Source organism: Erpetoichthys calabaricus, chromosome 14 (assembly GCF_900747795.2).
Source record: "Erpetoichthys calabaricus chromosome 14, fErpCal1.3, whole genome shotgun sequence".
Taxonomy (NCBI): Eukaryota; Metazoa; Chordata; class Cladistia; order Polypteriformes; family Polypteridae; genus Erpetoichthys; species Erpetoichthys calabaricus.
Window position 1 is genome coordinate 103,224,437 of NC_041407.2, and position 23,355 is coordinate 103,247,791.

The window sequence follows — 23,355 nt, forward strand, 5'->3', positions numbered from 1 at the left end:
ATTAATTAAACAATTAGAACACCCGGAAAAATAGAATGAACATCAAGATGAAAATATTGTTGAACAAAAAATACATTATTCCCATATAACTGCTTAGTACATTTTAATATATTTTTTTTTTTTTTACCAAACTTAGTTTTCTAATTTCTATTTTGTTCCCAAAACACAGAATTTGGGCAATAGCAGTTCACTTAATTAGCCCAGGAGTCCAATTAAAAACAGAAGTTGGTTGGGAAAAAAAACTGCAGCCACAGGGGTTCCTCAGGACTGATGTTGAGAACTCCTGCTCTAGAACAATGTTTACAAAGAGATATGACACCAGGACTGTGTTATGAGTGGTTGCCACAGTCGCACCTCTACCCCTTTTGATAAATTTACTTAAACAAGTAAAAATGCAAATTAATGTACATTTTTCAGTCAATCATCCAACCCTCTATATCCTAACAGAGGGTTTTCAGGGCAGGTTAAATGTTACAAAGAAAGTTGATACTTTGATTTACAAGCAGACTGCATTAAAAAGCACTACAGTACACTGCTTTTATTATATCTCTCTATTATAAAAGAAAATCTTGAGACGAGACTATTGCCAAGAGATTTTTTCAAGTCCCACCCTCCTCTCAACCATATTCACCTCTCATTCGTGTGAATGCTTTTGTCAGACACAGTTCCTGCACTCTCAGCTCTTATAAATTTTTACGTTTTCCTCACTTTAAGTTCCCAATAAAAGAAGACTTATTATGTCCAAATCTTATTGAAGAATTTCATTCTGAAGGGTTATCAACAGAAGAAATGAATACATGGGCAATCCTAGTACTGAGAAACGAAGTCAAACGAATTATCGTGAAAAATGTCGATCGGTGACACGGCAAATTGGTTAAATGCATATCAATAGACTCTGCTGAAACAGTTGGTGGTGATGGTGCAGAAGATGAAAACATCCATCCATCCATCCATTTTCCAACCCGTTGAATCCAAACACAGGGTCACGGGGGTCTCCTGGAGCCAATCCCAGCCAACACAGGGCACAAGGCAGGAACCAATCCTGGGCAGGGTGCCAACCCACCGCAGGACGCACACAAACACACCCACTCACCAAGCACACACTAGGGCCAATTTAGAAATTCACCTAACCTGCATGTCTTTGGACTGTGGGAGGAAACCGGAGTGCCCGGAGGAAACCCACGCAGACACGGGGAGAACATGCAAACTCCACGCAGGGAGGACCTGGGAAGTGAACCCGGGTCCCCAGGTCTCCCAACTGCGAGGCAGCAGCGCTAATCACTGCACCACCGTGCCACCCAGATGAAAACATCAACTTACAATATAACAAAGAATATCTACAACCGTTAACACCGTCCAGTCCCCCACCGGCCGAATTACTGTTGAAAGAAGGATGTATCATAACAGGTAATGTAGTACATCTTCCATGGATAACATTAGACACCAAAGAAGATCTTGATGTGCCATTCATATTAAAATGTTTACAGTGTCCCTTTTGAATAGCTTTTGCAAAGACAATTAACAAATCACAGGGAGAAACATTCAAAAAGAGTCAGTTTATTTATTAGAGTAAAAGAAACAATATTCACTCACTGGCAGTTATACGTTGTGAAAGTCCAAACACGGAATCAAAATTCAATGCGATATTGGTGAAAAGTTAATTCTAAAAATTGTTTTTACTAAAGTTTTACAGTAAAAGTTTAAGTTTGAAACGTATTTGCATGTTAATTTCAAAGCCAAACAGAACGAAAACGTATAACACAACGAATACCTCCAACGCAACATGAAACATTATTTTCTTTCAATTTATTATGTTTTACTATTTTTTACTGTGGTTAATTACTCGTTGTAATTTAAAATAGTTAGTTCTATCATGCATATGTAACAATTTCCATGAAAATAACAATCTGTTTAAATTGTACATCTGCTTCTCCATACGCGAGCACCAGATCCGCGAAGTGGCTAGCGTGTAGCGCCCACCAAAGGGTTGGCGAGCAGGGGGCAGAGCCCCCTAGTAGAATTACAATAAACAGAAGTGTTGGTTGGAATAGCTGCAGGAAATGCTGGTTGAAGCTGGTAGACTTAGACTTAATCTCTAATTAATCATTTTACACAAGTGTTGTTTTGATTGAAAGGTTATGTCGGAAGATAGCTTAATTGAACACTAGTGACAGTTGGGTTCATTTGTTTGGTCATCAGGCAGAGTCTGTGAAAATGTAATTTAAGCCTAGAGAGTCCACCATTGTCAGTGAGGTTTTGGGTATTAGATGATTTAGCACCCTGGTATGACAGAACTTTCCTTAATATTAGCCTTAGTCTGTTGATATTCTTTGAGTCATCTTCACATTTGCATTAACCACATTGCACATTTTGTCCCTCAGTGGTCTGGAATCTTTTTATATAAATACTGTAAAGAACTGTACAGTTCCTGGAATTAAAGACGTCTCAGGAGTAGCAAATGTAATAAGTGTGTAGTCATCTTCTGTCTTCAAAGACTAGCATCCTGTGAGAAATGAGTTTGTGGATGGGTTACAGCTGAAAGAAAGGCCTGAGTATTTGCTGTTTATTACAGTAGTCTTAGCCTGGGGGCTCTTGTTTCGTTGCTTTCTTTCCCAGGGTTTGTGTGACTATCACGGGCACAACCCTTCCCATTCCGTACACTCACCTGTGGCTTGAGCATTTGGGGGGGGGTGTGTGTGTGTGTCTGGAGTGGTCACATGACCATATGTGGATTGCACATGTCCTAATGGCATGTTATGACTCAAAGGCAAAACTGTGCATTTGGCGTGATGTGTTGTGAGCAGCAACTCAAAGCACACTAATCAGCAGTCATCCAGCCCCAGGCCAGCAAGAGTGTGGACGTTAGCAGCATCCTAACGTTAGCTTCTTCCTTCATAGTAGAGTATTGTGCTTGTGTGAAAACACAGGAGACTCAAAGCAGTGTATGTCTCATGTGGTCATCATAAAAGAAAGCTACGTGACTGCTTGTGGGTATCCGGAGAGGAATTGTGTACTGAAATACACCTATTCAAAGTTTTAGATTATGAGGAGAAGTGCCCACTCACATCACTCTTCTGTTTGCAGCTCTTTTGCTTACTTTACACTCACGTTTAGGTACGTATCGCCTCTGACTAGCAGTTTATTTTCTGGTAAATTTCCAAAAATGACAGGGCCGTTATTGCTGTATTCTATGACTTTGGACCCCTTTAGTCTGTTTTTCTCAAGGATTAAAATTATTCTGAAGTTATTGATGGAGTGGAAAAGGAAAGCTAATTTTTTTTTTGGTAATTTAATTTTAACTGAATGATTGATTGTCTTGGCTTTACTAGTCTGCATTGCATTGTCTATAAAGAATTCTCTCTAGTTGTTGTTTTTGTTTTCTGCTTATTATTGTGCAGTAATTCCTGCTTTCTGGCCTTGCCTATCGCCTCGTGCATCATTACTGAACTTTGGTCAGTGGCTGTAAACAGAAGAAGCGATGGTTTATTATCAAGCCAGTTAAAGGTTAAGGATGTGCACTGCTCTGCCCTGATGGCTTGGCTGATTGGCACAGTGTGGTGTAAATGCCCAAGTTCATATCATGACGATGGGAGGCAGGCTGCCATTAATGGCTGTGAAATTGCAAGATTTTTTGAGTGTGGGCCCGTTATTTAGTTTTGAAAACCAGGGTTGGGGTGCCCATCAGTTTTCATTTTTTCCCGTCAGTATTCACCTTGTGCACTGTACACTCTATAGCAGGGGTCTCCAACCTCCCCACCCTCCAAGTGCTACTTTTACAAAATGGAAATGGCCGAGAACTACTCATGTTTTCTAACATTTATTCTCATAGCTTATTTCAACCCAAGCAAACTGAAATTAGCTTGTTTTGCCTGAACATTTACAAAATGTTGGTCTCCAAAACTTACATTCTGCATTAAAACATCTCAAAAAATAGACTTCACCTGCAAGTGCATTTTGTATGTCTGTATGCATTTTCTAGTGTATCTCACACTATTGAATTAAAACACAAAGTCTGTCAAAACAAAACAATGCAGTTCCAAATATACAGATGAGACTTATTCATTTTTCATTTTGTCACATGTCACTGTGACACTTTATTCACAGGTCCCGTCGCATGTGTGATGTGTTTTTTAGTTAGTGAGGTGACTGGCACTGCATGGACTCAACAAGAGAGGCAGGTGTCTGGTGGAGTGGAGCCACTCAGGTTCACTCTTATGGAGTCATTTCAATGTTTGTCTGCCAGTCTTGTTCTGAACTTTGATTTCATGACATTCATGTCAGACTCACAGAGGTATGGAGACCCAAACAAAGCAGACATTTTCAGAGCTGCTTAGTGAAGATTCTTATAGTTTTCTGGTTCTGCTAAGCTCCAGAAATGCTGAGAATGCTGTTGAGACTTTAACTGAACATTATTTTGAAGGTTTACTAATATATATCAAATCCAATGTGTGTATGTCTGTCTGCTTTAAACGAGAGAACTACTTAACGGATTTAGATCGGGTTTTTTTCTATAATTGGCTTGAACATTTCGGTTGATTTTGCGACTTCTCTCATTTCGCTGTTCTCTTGCAGTACCAATTTATTTGTGTGAATCCGAGATCCACGCAACGGGCCGAGGAGAGGGGCCTTCCTCACTCACTCGCCAGCTTCGGGGCATGGTCCTTAACTCCGCTTAGCTTTTTAACGAGAGAACAATTGTTTGATATTTAAAATAAAGTGTTACTTAGGTCTTGATGAGTTTGAGTCCGGATATTCTCTTAAGTGTATGCCACATTGAAAAGATAGATTGCAATTCAGATTGTGGATCATGATTTTGTGTTAAAAGGATGGTGATATGATTTCTTGGAAAGATCACCCAGCCCTAGTTTGACTAATCAAGTTTTCAAATTTATGTAGGATTCATGAACCCTTTGGCAAGCTACTTGGAAAGGGGTGTTGGAGACCCCTGCTCTATAGGCTAACCTGTTGCCAATCAGAAGCCCTGTCCTCACTTAGTCCTCTTCCTTGCACTGCTTTAAAGCCGCCTTTCTCATGTCTTACATTTGAGTTCTGAGGAATCTGTTTCCTTCTTGCATCAGTGGATTGTGAAATAATAGCTTAATATATATGATTTAAAAAAAAAAATGAGAGAGTAAGTGAGCAGTCACTTATTTTAAGCTGCCTTTTTTGAAAAAGCAGTGCCCACAAGAATTAAAAAGCACAAGCTACAGTACCTCCTCCAAATTTAAGCAGCCGTAAATAAAGAATGAAGAACACATTCTTAGATATACCGTAGAGCCATTTGGGACACACAACCCACTAAGTGCACAATAGCTAGCTTCATATATATTGCTTTTGGAATGAAACACAAGCAGATATTGAAATGTTTTCTTTCCTGTAAAACCATTTAACATTAATGAAAATGCAAAAGCTCTTTATCTGGAGTTAAAATTCCACTTTTACAAGCATTTGTACATTTTTTAAGTAAGTAAATTAATTGAACCTCTCTCTTGCTATGTATCTGTATGTTGTCTTATTAAAGTGTGTATGTAGTCCAAGGAGGTCATTTGTTCTGTAGGCCAGGCCAGTGGTACCCAGGCTTGTGGAGTCGATTCACAAAACCTTCGACTCCCAACTCCTCAATTCATGGCACCTTCTCTATTTGTAATTTACGCCAATATACATTACAAGTCAAATGTTTGGGGCCACTTAGGAATTTTCGTGTTTTTGATAGAAATTGACACCCTTTTAATTAATTTAATATTTAGCCATGGTATTGCTAGTGTGTATAATGGCTATTACTGCTTGAAATGACTGGCTTTTATTTTTTCATTCACATATGGCTACAAAGCCACATTCTCAGCAGCAATTCCTTCCATGTCCTAATGTTCATCTCCCTCCGCTTATCTTTAATTAGTCCTATGTTAATTCACATTAGTTATCAGAGAAACTTTTCTAACTGCATTAGAACCCCTGAAACCTGTTATCCTGTTCACTTGTCTTACAAGGTTACTGGTATTCCTAAAGTTCAGTTCTAGGTTCAAAAATGGTCAGAGTAAACCAGTTTTCTTTTAAGAAACATGGCAGTCTATTGGTTGTTTTGCAGAGTGACGGCTATTCCATGTAATAGATTTCCAAGAAACTGAAGATTTCTTAAAAAAGGGTCTATTACTGCCTTGAGAGAAGGAGGCGAACTGGATCTAATGGGAATAGAAAAAGAAGGGGAAGGTCCACATAGGCAACTGCATAAGAGGATCAGAACATCAGAGCGTGTGGTGTGAGAACCAAACTCCTTATAGGTCCTCCGTTATCTTCTTCACCAAACACACATACCAAATGCTCTTGTTATCTACAACAGAGAACAGGCGAATCTGGGATGCTAGGCATTATAGACTTTTCCAGCCATCTTCTGTCCAGTGTCTGTGTTCTTTTGCCCATTTTAACCATTTCTTTGTATTTGCCAGTTTCACAAATAGCTTTTGCTTTGAAACTCAGTCCATAAGGCCAGCAGCCCAGAATTGTCTATTCCCTGTTACAGATGACACTGGGATGTGGTGTGTCTTTAAAGGAGACGTCACCTGAGGAGCAGTAAGGCACTGGTTTCTCAAACTACAGATTCTGATGTTCTTATCCTCTTGTGCACTTGTTCGTCTTGGCCCTCTCCTTATTTTTTTGTACTTGTTAGATCCAGTTCAATCTCTTCTCTCACGACACTAATAGACATCTTTGTATGAAATCTTCAGTTTCTTGGCAATATGTCACATAGAACAGTCTCCATTCTGCAACAAAACAATAGACTGACATGTTTATTAAAGAAAATAGTTTGATTTTGGTCATTTGCAAACCCAGAACTGAACTTTAGGAATGCCTGGATCTTGCAACACAAGTGAACAGAGTAACAGATTTCAGCGGTGCTAGTGCAATTATATAAAGGTTTGTCTAATAACCAGTTAGCACTTAAATATGACTGATTAAGGATAAACTAGGGGGGTTTACCATTAGAACACTGAAGGAGATGCTGCTGAAAACGGGGCTGTGTAGCCATATGTGACTAATCAATTAAAATCTGTCATTTCAAGCTGTAATGCCTTGGCTATATTTTTAAATCAGCTTAATGGTATCTTGATAAAAAGGTAAGAATTTCTATCAAAAACATGAACATGTCAGGGTGACCCCAAACTTTTGAGTGGTATTTACTGTGTTGATCGAATGCACACAACACACAAGATGGCGGATGGCATAGGCGAAGTGGTGGCTCTGAGGCTAGGGATCTGCACTGGCAATCGGAAGGTTGCCGGTTCGAATCCCATCAATGCCAAAAGGGACTCTGCTCTGTTGGGCCCTTGAGCAAGGCCCTTAACCTGCAATTGCTGAGTGCTTTGAGTAGTGAGAAAAGCGCTATATAAATGCAAAAAATTATTATTATTATTATTAAGATACAAAGCGTTTCACTACTGCCAATGTCAATTATCAAACTACTTTTTAGCCCCTTATAACCCATTAAGGTTTGGGTTTAAAGGCCATGGTGATGCTGTTATGGCTTTTTTATATTATTTCTTAAAGAAGTTGCAAACATTGACTAACATTAAACAAGTGTCAAAATTTGCAAAATTAAAAAAGAGGTTATGTTTCTCTCAAAAGCTAGTAGAAAAAACATAGTTTGTTTGAATTAGTTTATTTGAAATTGGACCTTTTAACACATTGTTACAATTTATTTTTAGTTGGAAGTCGGTAAAGATGTAAACCAATAATAATAATAAAAAAAAAAACAATAATAAAACAAAAAACAGTAAACCAATAATTGCTTCCTATTCCACAGCCCTGGTGGTACCCGTTGTGATTCCTGGTGCCACTAGCACTTTAAAGACTAATTCATGAGGATTTGAAGAGCAAGCAGAGTGCAAACAAAATTATTAATTATTTTTGTTTGAATTGCCTTGTATGGATAGAGCTTTGAGTTGGATGCTAGACAGGTAACTCAATTGGCAAATGCAACTGCTTATCAGAAAATAATGTACAAAGCAGTAGCTCCAATTTACTGAGAGAGCATGGCATAGCCCAGTGCCAAGTGCTCAGCATTTGCAGTTGTTCTCTACTTCAAGTAGAACTGAAGTCATCCTGGCTATTGAACTCCCACTAAAATAAATTATCTAACAAACAGTAAAGAAGACTCATACTATATTATATTTTCCTCTGACAAATCTTGGTAAACCTGCTATATCTAAGTCGTAGTGCACCTCACACCTTGTTTGAAATCTGCAAAAACTAATTGCCCATTTAAAGCAGTATTTTGTGACCTAACACTTGTAAAAAGTTACCTTTCTCCTAAAAAGTTTACAGAAGAAAAGTGTGTCCTAATTAATGTGCACTTCACAAAGCCGGGCTGACCTATTTTGAGAAAACCACCTCTAATGTGCTACAGATTGTTCTCAGGAGAGTATCATTTCTATTAGCCACGTGCTCACTGCCGTCTCATGGTGCCTTCTAAAAACAAGCAGAGGAGAACGAGCCAGAAAAGTACGCGAGCGTGCCTTGTGCACAAGTCTGAGAGGGAGCCATGTGACAGGGCAGGTTTGCGTCAGAAGTACTTGACAGACAGATAAGTGGATTCACACAAAGTAAAATGAAGTATGGGCCTGACTAGGAGGGGCTAAACAGACTGGAAATATAGCAGTTCACTGATACGATGTCATTATTTTCTTTGTCTGTCCTTGTGCTTTAACGATTGCATCCCAATGAAGACACCAAAAATGTGTTAATGTATTATAATGGAGTGAACCCCAGAGCTTCAAAGAACAAAACTAAAATCGTATCATTTCATGGAGGGGGGTAGACTCTGAAGTTCATATTTCCAAAGGCATATATTTGAACCTAGCATTATTTTTGGAAAGTTAAAAGTCCTTGTGGTTACAAAGTTTCTCTCTTTTTCTATAGAGAAATGTATACATTTATCTCAAATTGCTAATTGGTATTGAAGTTCTTAAAGTTGTAATAAATAGCTAAAAGATGTAATACATCAGGAATCACAAAAAATAACAAAAAGTAAAAGTAATATACAAATCAAATATAATTAAGGAAGACTAATTTCTCATTTGTAAACTAAGAACACATTTAAATTGTGTTCAGTTAATAGTAAATCAAGGGTCTTTATATGTGTACAGATTGTTCTCCCCCATGGCATTTCTAAGTGCAATAAATGGTTGGTCGTTCTACAAAGTCTTTAGCAGAAGCTCCTTCTCTGACAAGGGGTAACTCCTGATAAAATAGTTGTTATCTGGAAGCTCCTGTCTCAAAGACGGATGAAGTAAGAGCTGAAGACATCAAGAGGTGACACCATGTAATGGCATAGTCTGTATTGCTAAGCAAGTGCCGTGGTGGCTTTTGTAATGAGTCCAACACAACCCAAGTGGCCCATGAATGTGTGCAAGTTGTAAAGGGCCCAGCAGCCACATCTGCATGTATGTTATTGTTATGCAGCTGTTGTGTATAGCGATGCTTAGTCCTTTTTAAAACAGAGTCATTAATACTGTCAGAAGCCTCAATGTGGTGTGCTCAGTTATGTTGTCAGCATAGTGTCACTTGTCAAGCCAAGACATTTGTGACAGGTCAGGTTTTATTGATTAATTAATTTATTATTTGTGGTGGCGTCCTGATGACTCAGATGTACTATTCTGAAGCTTGCAGAAGCGACAAGCTGGATTTGTGTGGGTACTCTGGTGCCTTCTTTCCTGTCCTTTCATGATGCACACCCTCCTTGGGATTGGTGGGAAGTACACTGAGTTTGCTGCTGCGGCTGTTGCACAGTGATGACTGTCCCTAAGGTGCTGACTCTCTTGCGGTGATGCATGCTTCTCTGTAATGTGCTGACTAAGTAAAAACAAAGAGAGAGAATGCCTGGTCTGGACTGTCAACGCATAGAGATGGAACTTTGCCCAGTCTCTGCAGAGTACAGTGTGAACTGTGGCCAAAATTGACAGTCAATTGTGGACAATTAATCTCCCTCTTATAGGAGCTCTTTGCACTGTTAGTGAGGATTTTGTGGCTTTAGATCATGTACTGGACAACGGGCATGTTCATTTGGGAAATGGGTAGGGGTGGGTAGGCAAGATGTATTAAAAATCACCACACAGTACTAATCGCAAAGTAGATCTTGTGTAACAGGATCCATATCCCTTACAACACCATAAGCTGAGGTTTACGTTTAAAGTGAAAGAACCAAAATGAGGTTTGCGCTTTCACCAGGCAAGTGACTTCCAAAGGTTTGCTGCAGCTATGCCTAAAATCTTGCAAGTTTCAGACGATCAACTTTCTTTCACCTGATTATTCCATCTGTAATTGTCACCTCGTTCTGCTACACTCAATAAAATGGTAACATTACAAGGCAAAATTGTGCAAGGGCTCCAAGGTTTAAAGGAGTACATCCTAGTAGGTAACTGTCACTACCCACCATTCGCACCTAGAAAATTGAAAGGGCAAAGAATGTTCTTTCCTACAACCACACACACACACGTATATCTGTATAAATATATGTCTATATATTAAAAAAAAAATATATATATATATATATATATATTAACCTAAAACTACTTCTTTTTCATCTTCTTTCAACTGTTCCCATTAGGGGCCACCACAGTGGATCATCTTTTTCCATATTGTGAGCTGGGGGCTGACCCAAGCATGACAATATCTTCCTATCCTCTGCATCTTGCTCCATTATACCCACCTCCTGCATATCCTCTCTCACCACATCTGTAAACCTTATCTTAGGCCTTCCTCTTCTCCTCTTGCCTGGCAGCTCCATCCTTAGCATCCTTCTCTCACTATACCCCTCATCTCTCCACTGCACAGGTCCAAACCAATGCAATCTTGTCTCTCTGACTTTGTCTCCCAACCGTCCAACCTGAGCTGACCCTCTAATGTCCTCATTTCTAATCCTGTCCATCCTCATCACATTCTTAACATCTTTAACTCTGCCACCTCCAGCTCTGTCTCCTGATTTTTTGGTCAGTGCCACTGTCTCCATCCCATATAACATATCTGGTCTTACTAATGTCCTGTAGACCTTCCCTTTCACCCTTAATGGTATCTTTCTGTCACAAATCCCTCCTGACACCTTTCTCCAGCCACTCCACTCTGCCTGCACTCTCTTTTTCACTTCTCTTCCCCACTCCCCGTTACTCTGTACTGTTGACCCCAGGAATTTACACTCATCCACCTTCGCCAACTCTACTTCCTGCATCCTCACCAATCCTCTGACCTCCTTCTCATTTACACACATGTATTCTGTCTTGTTCCTACTGGCCTTCTTTCCTCTCCTCTCTAGAACAGATCTCTACCTCTCCACGATCTCCTCAACCTGCTCCCTGCTATCGCTACAGATCACAATGTCATCAGCAAACATCATAGTCCACAGGGATTCCTGTCTAATCTCATCTGTCAACCTGTCCATCACCATTGCAAATAAGAAAGGGTTTAGAGCTGATCCCTGATGTAATCCCACCTCCATCACTCCTACCGCAGACTTCACCACTGTCACACTTCCCTCGTACATATCCTGTACAACTCTTACGTACTTCTCTGCCACTCCCGACTTCCTCATACATTACGCCAGCTCCTCTCGAGGTACCCTGTCATATGCTTTCTTCAAGTCCACAAAGACGCCATGCAACTCCTCCTGTCCTTCTCTCTACTTCTCCATCAACATCCTCAGAGCAAACATCACATCTGTGGTTCTCTTTCCTGGCATGAAACCAGACTGCTGCTCACTAATCTTCACCTCCCTGTTAACTGAGCTTCCATGACTCTTTCCCATAACTTCATGCTGTGGCTCATCAGTTTTATCCCCCTGTAGTTACTGCAGTCCTGCACATCCCCCTTATTCTTAAATATCAGCACCAGTACACTTCTTCTCCACTCCTTAGGCATCCTCTTACTTTCCAAGATTCCATTAAACAATCTGGTTAGAAACTCTACTGCCATCTCTCCTAAACACCTCCATGCTTCCACTGGTATGTCACCTGGACCAACATCCTTCCCATTCTTCATCCTCTTCATAGCTGTCCTTACTTCCTCCTTGTTAATCCGTTGCACTTCCTGATCCACTATCGCCACATCATCCAACCTTCTTTCTCTCTCTCTCATTCTCCTTAAACATTAGTTTCTTTTTAACACACTGCCAAAATCACACCAGGGGTTTTTGTTGTTGGAACGCTTGAGAACACAAGATTGCTTGTGATCAAAGGCTGTTGTGATGCATCAGTTGAGTTATCACATAGGAGCGTGAAAGTCATTTTGTTAAAAAAAAAATAAAAAAAATTGTATTCAGCCTGGCCTGTTGGCTAAGAATATGCCTGACTATAAGAAATATTCTATGCAAGAGGGAATGCAATTTATCAAGTTACATCTATCTATCCATACCTGCATGCTCCCATTTACATCTGGGTGTTGTGGCGAAAATCATGAAAGGTAGCAGAGTGGTGTTCTTCTTCAGCATTTTATGAGCACATTGAAGCATTTGTTTGCTGATAATGCTTAATGCGTGTACAAGGACCGCTGATCATCCATCATTCCGTATCTGACAGCTACAGGGAGGTTTCCACTCTTTCTACTTACCATTTTTGTAACGTTTTTTTTTCTTAACTCCCCCTTAATCTAAAAAATGTAGAATTGGAATATGTAGACGGTTTAAGTTATTATGGTAACCTCTTGCCTGTGTTTGGTGGTTGTTCCTGGTTCCTTTAGTTTGAGGCCGGCTGACATTGTATAGCTGATGTTAAATCCTCAGTTTTTTATGACAATTTCCCTTGAATGCTTACTGTTTTCTGTTCCTTTTTTAATTTCAGTACATGCAGTACATGTTCGCTGTGTGTTTTGTCTCGAACAATTTCCTTTCTAGAACTGTTTGTAATGTCTAAATTTAACTCATTCTTTTATTAAAGGCCACCCGTAATAGCAGGATAGAGGTAAGTAAAGTGAATTGTTCAGAGTCACACTGTGAGTCAGAGGTGGGCATTGAACCGAGAGCCCTGTGGATATTTTACACTAAGCCAAACGGGTTATTGCTATCACAGTTGCAATTTAAAATTTAAAGGCAGATTGATTAATAAATGTTAACTACTACCCTGCAGTTTGTATCCCTCCTCAGCTACGTGACTGTCTATCAGCTGGCAGCCCGCTGTAGCTTGTAAGCGTAAGGGAAGAGAACCATAGAGGGAAAGCAGCCTTTCACAAAAGAGCACAAGGAAGGAAAAGACCCAAGTACTGTTTGGCAGAATTCCAGATAGTCATGAGAAAAAGGGAAGGAAACCTCTTCTTAAATTTAAAAAGTGGTAAAGTCACCGGAAGAGCAGCTTTGGGATCAGTGGAGAAAGAGTTAAGCAAATATTCTTAGTGGAGCTGTGAAGGGGGGTGGACTGTGAGCTGGAGAGAAGAAGCTCACAGTGGTATGTGTGTCTCTGCGTCCTCACCTACTGGCTTACTATTAAATGCTCTATTGCTGCAGTGAACGTCTCTCTTCTGCTCTCTCCGTCTCTGCCTCATGAACTGTTCTGCTCCTCTCTTCTTCACTTTCCTTCATCTGCTGGGTTTCAACTAAAAATGGTGTGGCTTATACCCATCTGGCCAGGCAGTGGTGTTCGCAAAGAGTCCACGGTGAGTTGAACAGAACATCGGGCATTGAGAATAATAGGAAATGTGGTGGGGGGTGTAAAGTGTGGTTTTGTAAATGAGCATGTCAGATAATGTGCCTGTCCTTCTGTCTGCTTCGCCCTGAAGGTCAGTCTCCTGGATCCTTAGTTTGGATGTGTGCTTATTATTTTTTTTGTGCGTGTCTGTTCCTTTAATAGAGATCCATCTATTCATTTTTACTGGGATGCTCTTGCCTCTGGCTTAGCGGGATATGTGCCAATGATACTGATAGCTCGGATCTGGTTTTAAGGGACAAGGTGAAGTTTTTGGGGTGTAGGTCAATTGTTGTTCTCTTTGAGGGGTTTGTAGTCCAATCATCCAATGTTTGATTTTTGGCATGTAACTTAGTGCTTCACCCCAAGTGCTAACAGCCCCACACTGCCCAATATGATTCTCGCCAGTATATGTCAATCTTAGGAGTCCAGCTCGAATTGGACTACAGCTAACTGCTAACTACTTAATACTTTGGCTGTGCCCATACTACTTGGTACTCTGGTCCACAACAATTAAGCTTGTCTCTGTTTTAAAATTGAAAAGTTGATTTGGGAAGCAAAGGTACAAAAAAAAAATAAGAACAAGAAGCCTTTTTTCCCTTTCTTTCTGCTGTAGGCTTTTGCTTTGAATAGTCTGCACTTGTCACTGCCGCACACCTCCGTTCACAAACCCACACGCTGTGCCAGCATCACTTGCTTGCATGCAATGCACCTCTCTCTTTTCTTTAACCTTAGCTATGCCACTGTAGATTTCGCTTTTGGACGGTCTTATGGTATAGAAGCACTGCAAGTAAGGGACAAATCACCTTTGAGGAGACAGTAGTGTGTTGTGTATGAAAGCAAGTGGCATGCTCACCTCCCTGCTGCAGTAGAATTGATTTAAAAGAATGTGTGGTTGTGCCAGGGGAGACGAAGACAGAGCAGGCCGTCTGTAACAAGGGCACGGCATACACTCAGTGAATAGTAAAAAAAAAAAAAACCTAGCTGTCCTTAATGTTTCTGAGAAAGTATTTAGTTTGTCGGTGCTACAGTCTGGCACCTAGGATGCCAGCTAAATTAAATTGCCCACTGTATGCCCCGCTTTCTGGCTGCACCACCCACTGCTGCCTTCTCAGGGCTCCCGTGTGCTGAATAATTCATGTCCTTGAGAAGCAGGTGCACCAGAAGCATGCTAATGCCGCTCTAGATGTGTTTCCATTAGGCACTAAGCAGCACTTGCTGCTAATTCGGGCAGAGGTGCAGGCGGCGCGGTGCAGCTACATCTCTGAGCTGAGAGAAAGAGAGGCGGAATGTGTGGGCCTGCACCCACTTCTGTATCAAGGAAGCCATCAAAGCTAGGCCACTCTTCTTAAACACTTTTGTACAGCTTCTCTGCGCCAGGCCACCTACATTTTTGACTGTGCTATAGTTGCTGTGGAGTTTTCAGCATTTGGCCTTATTTTAATCTCAACCAGGACCTGACACTTGACCAGATTCAGCTCAAGGTTTTGAGAGCTTATGTGCTTCATCCCTGGCTAGTGATCTTCATGTATGCTTTAGTATTGCAGTTAGATTGTTGTAGCAGCCTCCAAGCTTCTCGCCTCAACATGTGGGACAAGGCAGGGCTCAGTCCTAGGCAGGTTTTCTCTTTTGATTCACCAACTGAACTAAAGTTTGACATGGACCTTTTATGATGGTACTGGGGTCCCTTGATAGTTACCTCCCATCATGCTTCACAGTCGGTAGGTGACTTCTACCACAAGGGTAAGGTATAAATCCCTGCTTTTTACTGATCTAAAAGCCAACTCAACCATTGATTATTTTGTATGAATCCTTTATTAGCAGGAGACAGAACAGAAAAAAATAATAAAGAACATCTTAAGGTGGAGAAGCATTTCTAAATAAATGAGAAAATGCTTAAGAGCAACTTTTGTAAGTTAAATCAGGCATGATTATTTCACGGGTCTCCGGTTTGCCAACGGGCAGGTTAGAGGTATCTTTGTGTGTTTAATGCAAAATGCAGTTTCCAAATCCAACTGGCGAATATGGGAAGTGCTGTAAATGTAATGAGGCAGGAAGGAAGCGTCGGTATGAACTAAAGTTTAAATATATATGTCTATATATATAATATGAAAATGAATAGCGTCATGAACATTTGCTGGGCCATGCATGTCCTATCCAGATTTACTATTTAGTTTGTTTGCTTTTTTTTAAGCCAACTTTTAAATATTACTGTAATTAAAGAAACAATTAAGGTGAGAGGTGGGCTGGCACCCTGCCCAGGGTTTGTTCCTGCCTTGCGCCCTGTGTTGGCTGGGATTGGCTCCAGCAGACCCCTGTGACCCTGTAGTTAAGGATATAGCGGGTTGGATAATGGATGGATGAAGGTGAGAGGCCTATAGTATATAACAGACAGAAGTAGTGGTCGATGATTGGGCACGATTTGTAACACAGGGTGAGTCAAAATTTAGTTAACATTTGAATGGCGGAAACAATTTATTCACAAAAACATGTGCAAGATGACTTACAGGAATGTCTCAACATGTTCGCCATCATGTTCAACAGATGTACTATATGTGGCACATAAATTGTCCATAAATGTTGTATATAAGTAAATACATAGCAGTACCATTAGTGTTAACATCATTTTCACTCACCCTGTTTGTTTGAAAATTGATAGAGTGAAATAGGATGCAGTGTTTCTTTTAACATCTCTTAAATCATAACAGAGAGTTCATAAACTGGACATCTTGATTCTTCTATAAAACTAGGCGAAAGTACATTGCTTGCTGAAGATGTGCTTGGTGTACCTGGACTCATCTTTTTTGAGTCTTTATTTCTCTGTTTGAAAGCATTCCATATTGTATGTAGATAGCTTTATGACTATGCTCACCCCCCCCCAATATTACATTCATGAATGCAAAGTTGTATATTATTAAATGAACTGCTAATTTATGAATATATGCAAAAACTGAAGCCACTAGTGCTGATCCTCAGTCATGAGCTGAAACCTCTCTTGCTTTTCTCATGTCACCCTTTAGTGTGTGTGGCCAATAGAAATGGCATTTAAATTGACTCATAAGTGAGCAAAGACAAAAGAATTGGGACGGAAAACAAAAGGAGGAGGAAAAACCCAACATCATAATTAAGTATACAATTTGGGATCATGTTTTGTACTCTATAGCTAGAGAGTTTTAATTGATTAAAAAGCATTCATCATTAGAAAAAGGGTGCCCTCCTTAATAACAAAAAAAAATAATGCAAGAATATTTTTTTCTAGAAATTTTTTTGTGCTTTATACATAAACTGTTTTGCTTTAATGTTAAATGAAAATGTGTCTTAAAGCGCCTCTTTACATTACCGTAAAGCATTTTATACAGTTTTCTTTGGGACCAGACAAATTCCTAACCCCAACTCTAACCCTAACTGATGTTCTCCCGAGCCAGTGGTGGGCGCAGCGTGTTAACTCTTATGGGACGGATGTTCTGGGTGTGCTCAGCCAGCCACAGGTAAGGTACATGCTAAATCTGTCATGAGCGAGACGTGCTACCATGGCAGGATTCACAGGAATGGGCGAACTGAGTGTGTCATATATTATCATAGACACATGCAACCATTTTGCCTGCCAGTCCTCATGTCTACAGTGTCGGTCGGGTGTTAGTTTTTTGTCTGTAGTACTGTCAATTTCTTTTCGGCCCTACACTATTTAATGGCGCTTTATTATCACTTTCTTATTAGCTCAGCCTAAAATTTAGTTTGTGTCAGTTTGGCTGCATTCCTGTGATATGAAACTGATGGGAAATGCAAGCTTCCTATTAGGAAATTTCACACGAAATCCTTACAATGTGGTAGTTGGTAATAAAAAGCTTACAAGGTCAAGCAGAAATGGCATTTTTGTGGTCTGATTCTATTTGGAGCAATGATGACTGTGCTCAGTTTTTTAAGTTTGCTTTTTATTTTCACCAAAAAAAATGCTAATCCTTGGCAGTATTAAGCTGCAAATCAAGTGGTCTTGATTTACTCCTAAAATACATACCAGAAATATACATGGACACAACAAAGTGGTAGCAGCATGTGAACACTGCATCACCAGCAACGTCTGTATGGGTTTTCAGTTATACATACTGTTGTTTGACTGTATTCCTGAAGAACTGCAGTTCATTTTTATTTTGAAAATTTACAGATGTCCTTTAAAAGCTAAACTTTACATTCTACATGTAATTATTCTATGCCGTGGCTGACAGCAGGAGAAGTGAACATAGTGATAATGTAAACCTTTTTTCCTTTTAAAGTAAACTTTCAAAAAATGAGAAGCCAGATTCAAAGAATGTGGCCTGAGTACATCTCCTCATAATAACATAACATTTTCAAACCTGCTTAGTCCAATACATTGTTGCAGGTGCCAAAGCTTATTTCCTCACCATGTGGCCAAGGCAGAAAGGGGGCAGCTTACAGACCCCAACAAACTTAACATCTAATTCTGTAGAGATGTTGGCGAAAGACTGAATTACTTTGAGAGAAGCCTGCACAGACATGCAGAGAATGTGAAAGCTCCATACAAGAGACAGGAGCCCAATGTAGAAACTGAGCCCAGGACACTGCATTTGTAAGGCAGTAGTGCTAAACATAACCCATAATGCCCTTTTCAGATATACATGATCTGGGATGTTATTCAAATAATATTTTTTTATTAGGTGGTACTTGTTTAAGGTGTGGACTTTATAACATTTCTTAAGTACACATCAGAGGTATCACAGAAGAGGTTAGTGTTCCCTGAATCGATTTAAGTCATTTACAATTGAGGTTTCATTTGATTAACTGTCTCTTCTGCTCAGCTGGAGAAAGCATATTGTCAGTAGATGTTTATGTATTTGTCACCACCTACAGAGAAACGTAATTATTTAGACTATTGTTACTATATATATTCCTTTATCACTAACATTAGTGTTGGAATCAGATTGAATTGTAGTATAAATGCTTGCCACCCTAATCAGACTGTTCATTGTTGCAAACTGGTATTGAAGGCTGATGTAATGATATTTGATCTGCCTCAATGGCAGTGGAAGTGCTCCGCTGAATTGTGCCCCTGCATGGCCCGCAATCTCATTGTTTCTTTACTTTCCATCCTTCCCACCACATTAGTTAAACAGAATTTTTTGAGGACTGGTCAATGGATGCTGCTGAGTTTTTACCTGTAATTTTTTTTAATGAGTTATTTGTTGGGAGTGGCAGGAGGATTAAAAAAAGCAGCCTCTTGATGTGTATGTGAATTTCCCCTTGGGATTAATAAAGTATCTATCTATCTATCTATCTATCTATCTATCTATCTATCTATCTATCTATCTATCTATCTATCTATCTAAAAATATTGTCAACATTTTTTTTAAATGATGAATTGTAGGTGGCAGTTCAGTTTTTATCAGTGGGAAGGCTAGGCTATATTAACAGATACTGTATTCTTTTTCCTTGAAAATAAATGTCTTTGTTCTCTGTAAATCTTCAGGATTGCATTGCTACTAGTAAAAAGTGAACAAATTCCTTAAGTGCATACTGCACATTCAGAATACACACAAAGATCAGTTTTGTATTTCCTGTGTGAAGGTTAAAATGCTGTATTCATTTAATTAAATTGATTATGCTTTTTATGAAGATAATATAGTGGTAAAAAATATAGTATGAAGAACTGTATTTTTCTCAATGGAACCGAATGCATTGTTTAGATCTTCAATCAAAGATGTTGCAGATTGGTTGTGGGTCAAGTTGTCCCCCATATTACTTTGTAACACTTTCTTTTACCCAAGTGATATGTTAACTGCAAATTATTTATTTATAATAATTCCTACTGTGATTATATTGTACATCATCCAGTTCATTAGAGATCTAGTAACTAACTGTGAATTTCCCCCTGGGATTATAAAGTCTCCATCCATCCATCTATCCATCTATCCATCTATCCATCTATCTATCTATCTATCTATCTATCTATCTATCTATCTATCTATCTATCTATCTATCTATCTATCTATCTATCTATCTATCTATCTATCTATCGCCACAACTGCATTTAGGGTACTTACTGACCTACGTGATTTCACTTCTATGTGTCTGTGATCTTAAAAGTCAACAGTTTTACATTTTTACTGCCCATTAAGGTTCAGGTCCATTAAGTTGGTAAAAAAAAAAATAATGGGTGGATGATTGTTTTATTATTATTTTTTTTTAATCTTAATGCAGTGTTTGATTTTGGAATTATTTGGATACTAGACACACTTCCATTCAAAGAAAGGGTAATAGAATAATTTAAAGTTTTTTGCTATCACTTGCACTATGTGAATGTTTAGCGCCTATCGTCGTCAGTATTTACATGTGTGTGAACATCTCTTTGCCGGCGCTCCCCCTCTCGAGCCTGCTTCTCAGGTTCTGCTGTTATTTTCATGGCACCTTTCTCGCTTCCTGTGTGGTTTTATGCTTGCTGTCTTTGAAGGCCGCTCTGCCAGCATGGCCTTGACCACTTTTACTCCTCCTCAGGCATCTAACGCTCACACTTTCTCTTTCGATTGTGTCACCAAAGTCAGACTGACTAATTGGATTGCTCTGAGGGACTGGACACGTAGACTTTAGTGTTTTATTGTATAGTAGGTAATATCTGTAAACTTCCTCATTTATTCTGTTTTAAGTGATCAAAATAAAAAATGGCAGACTAAATCAAGGTAAAGTGTTTTCTTGGCATTGCCTCAAAAGTGACATATTTCACTGATTTACAGTCTGTTTTCATTTTGATATTTAAGTTTTCATTACCAGAATTGATGTGTTATGCCTTTCTGCACGAGAAACACTAGGTAAAGTTTTGCTAAGTATAAAGGAGTTAACAAAACTATTCATTTTCCAACTTTTCTAAAAATAAAACATCTACACTGAACTGCCCTTTCCACAGTCAGTTAAGCTCCTTTATGCTTCTTCCTCTAAATTGGTTTACAGAAGACAGTGTGATGAACTGCTAACAGAGTTACAAATGAAGACATTAATTGTCTGTAGAAATAAATGGAGTAGCAGTATAGACTGCAGACTACAGCTGGACTACAAACCTTTTCTTGCCGGTCCATATCCTGCTGTCGGTTGTATTATTGCTGCTGTGCGATGTCTGTTTCAGTAAGTTATTTGCTAGTGCTCATAGGTTGGGTGTTCACATGGCCAACTGGCATAACCCTGGGCTCTAAGTTACCTTTTTCATGTGCCAGCTAACAATTAGAAGTGCCAGAAAAAATGAGCACAAACTATAATATTCTTAGAAACCTTTATTACAGGATCACAAGAAAATGCGAAGAATGCCTTTAGATGTTTATAGTATATTCATTCATCCTGAGGCCAAAGCAGAAAATGTAATGTTGCACTTGGCAAGTCTTTTCTGAATAATCTTTCAGACGTGGACCCTGATCACTGAGCCTGGTCAGGTCCTCACCTATCTATGGATACATCATAAATGCTTAATTCAATTCTATGTGGAGTCTTAAAGAACAGTGACTTGTAGATTCATATTACTGTGACATATTGAGCAGATCAAATGCAAGAACAACCATCAAGGCAAGTTATTTTTTATCTCCGTCTTTGCTAATTAAAGAAGAGATGGGCAAGATGGTTCAACAAATATTCGTTAAATCTTCATGGCTTGCATTCAGTACCTCAACATGTTCAGTACATAAACTGGCTGCAGGATGATACAGGTATACACACTTTCATATTCCTTTTCCCAATGTACCCTTATCCCCATTGAGCACTTAAAAAAAAAAAAAAAGTCAACGAAGTGGTCGAGTGGCCAACTCCCCTCTCATTACGTTTGATATACAGTGGTGTGAAAAACTATTTGCCCCCTTCCTGATTTCTTATTCTTTTGCATGTTTGTCACACAAAATGTTTCTGATCATCAAACACATTTAACCATTAGTCAAATATAACAGAAGTAAACACAAAATGCAGTTTTTAAATGATGGTTTTTATTATTTAGGGAGAAAAAAAATCCAAACCTACATGGCCCTGTGTGAAAAAGTAATTGCCCCCTTGTTAAAAAATAACCTAACTGTGGTGTATCACACCTGAGTTCAATTTCCGTAGCCACCCCCAGGCCTGATTACTGCCACACCTGTTTCAATCAAGAAATCACTTAAATAGGAGCTGCCTGACACAGAGAAGTAGACCAAAAGCATCTCAAAAGCTAGACATCATGCCAAGATCCAAAGAAATTCAGGAACAAATGAGAACAGAAGTAATTGAGATCTATCAGTCTGGTAAAGGTTATAAAGCCATTTCTAAAGCTTTGGGACTCCAGCGAACCACAGTGAAAGCCATTATCCACAAATGGCAAAAACATGGAACAGTGGTGAACCTTCCCAGGAGTGGCCGGCCGACCAAAATTACCTCAAGAGCGCAGAGACGACTCATCCGAGAGGTCACAAAAGACCCCAGGACAACGTCTAAAGAACTGCAGGCCTCACTTGCCTCAATTAAGGTCAGTGTTCACGACTCCACCATAAGAAAGAGACTGGGCAAAAACGGCCTGCATGGCAGATTTCCAAGACGCAAACCACTGTTAAGCAAGAAGAACATTAGGGCTCGTCTCAATTTTGCTAAGAAACATCTCAATGATTGCCAAGACTTTTGGGAAAATACCTTGTGGACTGATGAGACAAAAGTTGAACTTTTTGGAAGGCAAATGTCCCGTTACATCTGGCGTAAAAGGAACACAGCGTTTCAGAAAAAGAACATCATACCAACAGTAAAATATGGTGGTGGTAGTGTGATGGTCTGGGATTGTTTTGTTGCTTCAGGACCTGGAAGGCTTGCTGTGATAGATGGAACCATGAATTCTACTGTCTACCAAAAAATCCTGAAGGAGAATGTCCGGCCATCTGTTCGTCAACTCAAGCTGAAGCGATCTTGGGTGCTGCAACAGGACAATGACCCAAAACACACCAGCAAATCCACCTCTGAATGGCTGAAGAAAAACAAAATGAAGACTTTGGAGTGGCCTAGTCAAAGTCCTGACCTGAATCCAATTGAGATGCTATGGCATGACCTTAAAAAGGCGGTTCATGCTAGAAAACCCTCAAATAAAGCTGAATTACAACAATTTTGCAAAGATGAGTGGGCCAAAATTCCTCCAGAGCGCTGTAAAAGACTCATTGCAAGTTATCACAAACGCTTGATTGCAGTTATTGCTGCTAAGGGTGGCCCAACCAGTTATTAGGTTCAGGGGGCAATTACTTTTTCACACAGGGCCATGTAGGTTTGGATTTTTTTTTCTCCCTAAATAACAAAAACCACCATTTACAAACTGCATTTTGTGTTTACTTGTGTTATATTTGACTAATGGTTAAATGTGTTTGATGATCAGAAACATTTTGTGTGACAAACATGCAAAAGAATAAGAAATCAGGAAGGGGGCAAATAGTTTTTCACACCACTGTAATACCCAATAATTTTAGTGCAGTGAACTGCATAACTGTGTTTTATATTGAGGGCAAGTCCATTTTTCTCCTTTAACTGGAGCTTTGATTTATAACTTGTTGAAAACAAGCTCACAGGTCTGATAGTAAATACAATATTGAATTAAATGGCATGTTTTTTTGCAGTTAGTTTTGATAATCATCAATAGAAACCATAGAGTGCAGTAGGCAGGTTAATGATATTTTTTTCCCCTCTTCAAACTAAAATTGATTTTAAA

The 23,355-nt window shown here is 39.4% G+C and overlaps 1 protein-coding gene across 10 annotated transcripts in view; it reads left to right on the plus strand.

Annotated features, from left to right (window-relative positions):
• tanc2b (tetratricopeptide repeat, ankyrin repeat and coiled-coil containing 2b) overlaps positions 1-23,355 on the plus strand; it is a 473,655-nt gene that overhangs the window by 250,644 nt on the left and 199,656 nt on the right. Inside the window, exon 1 of one of the 10 annotated variants that reach the window (XM_051936373.1) lies at positions 13,531-13,629. The exons of 8 other annotated variants lie outside the window; for them this stretch is intronic. The gene's annotated coding sequence lies outside the window, so the exon portion shown is untranslated. Of the gene's footprint in view, positions 1-13,530; positions 13,630-23,355 lie in introns of those variants that run through there. One more of the 10 variants, XM_051936374.1, reaches the window with a different exon arrangement.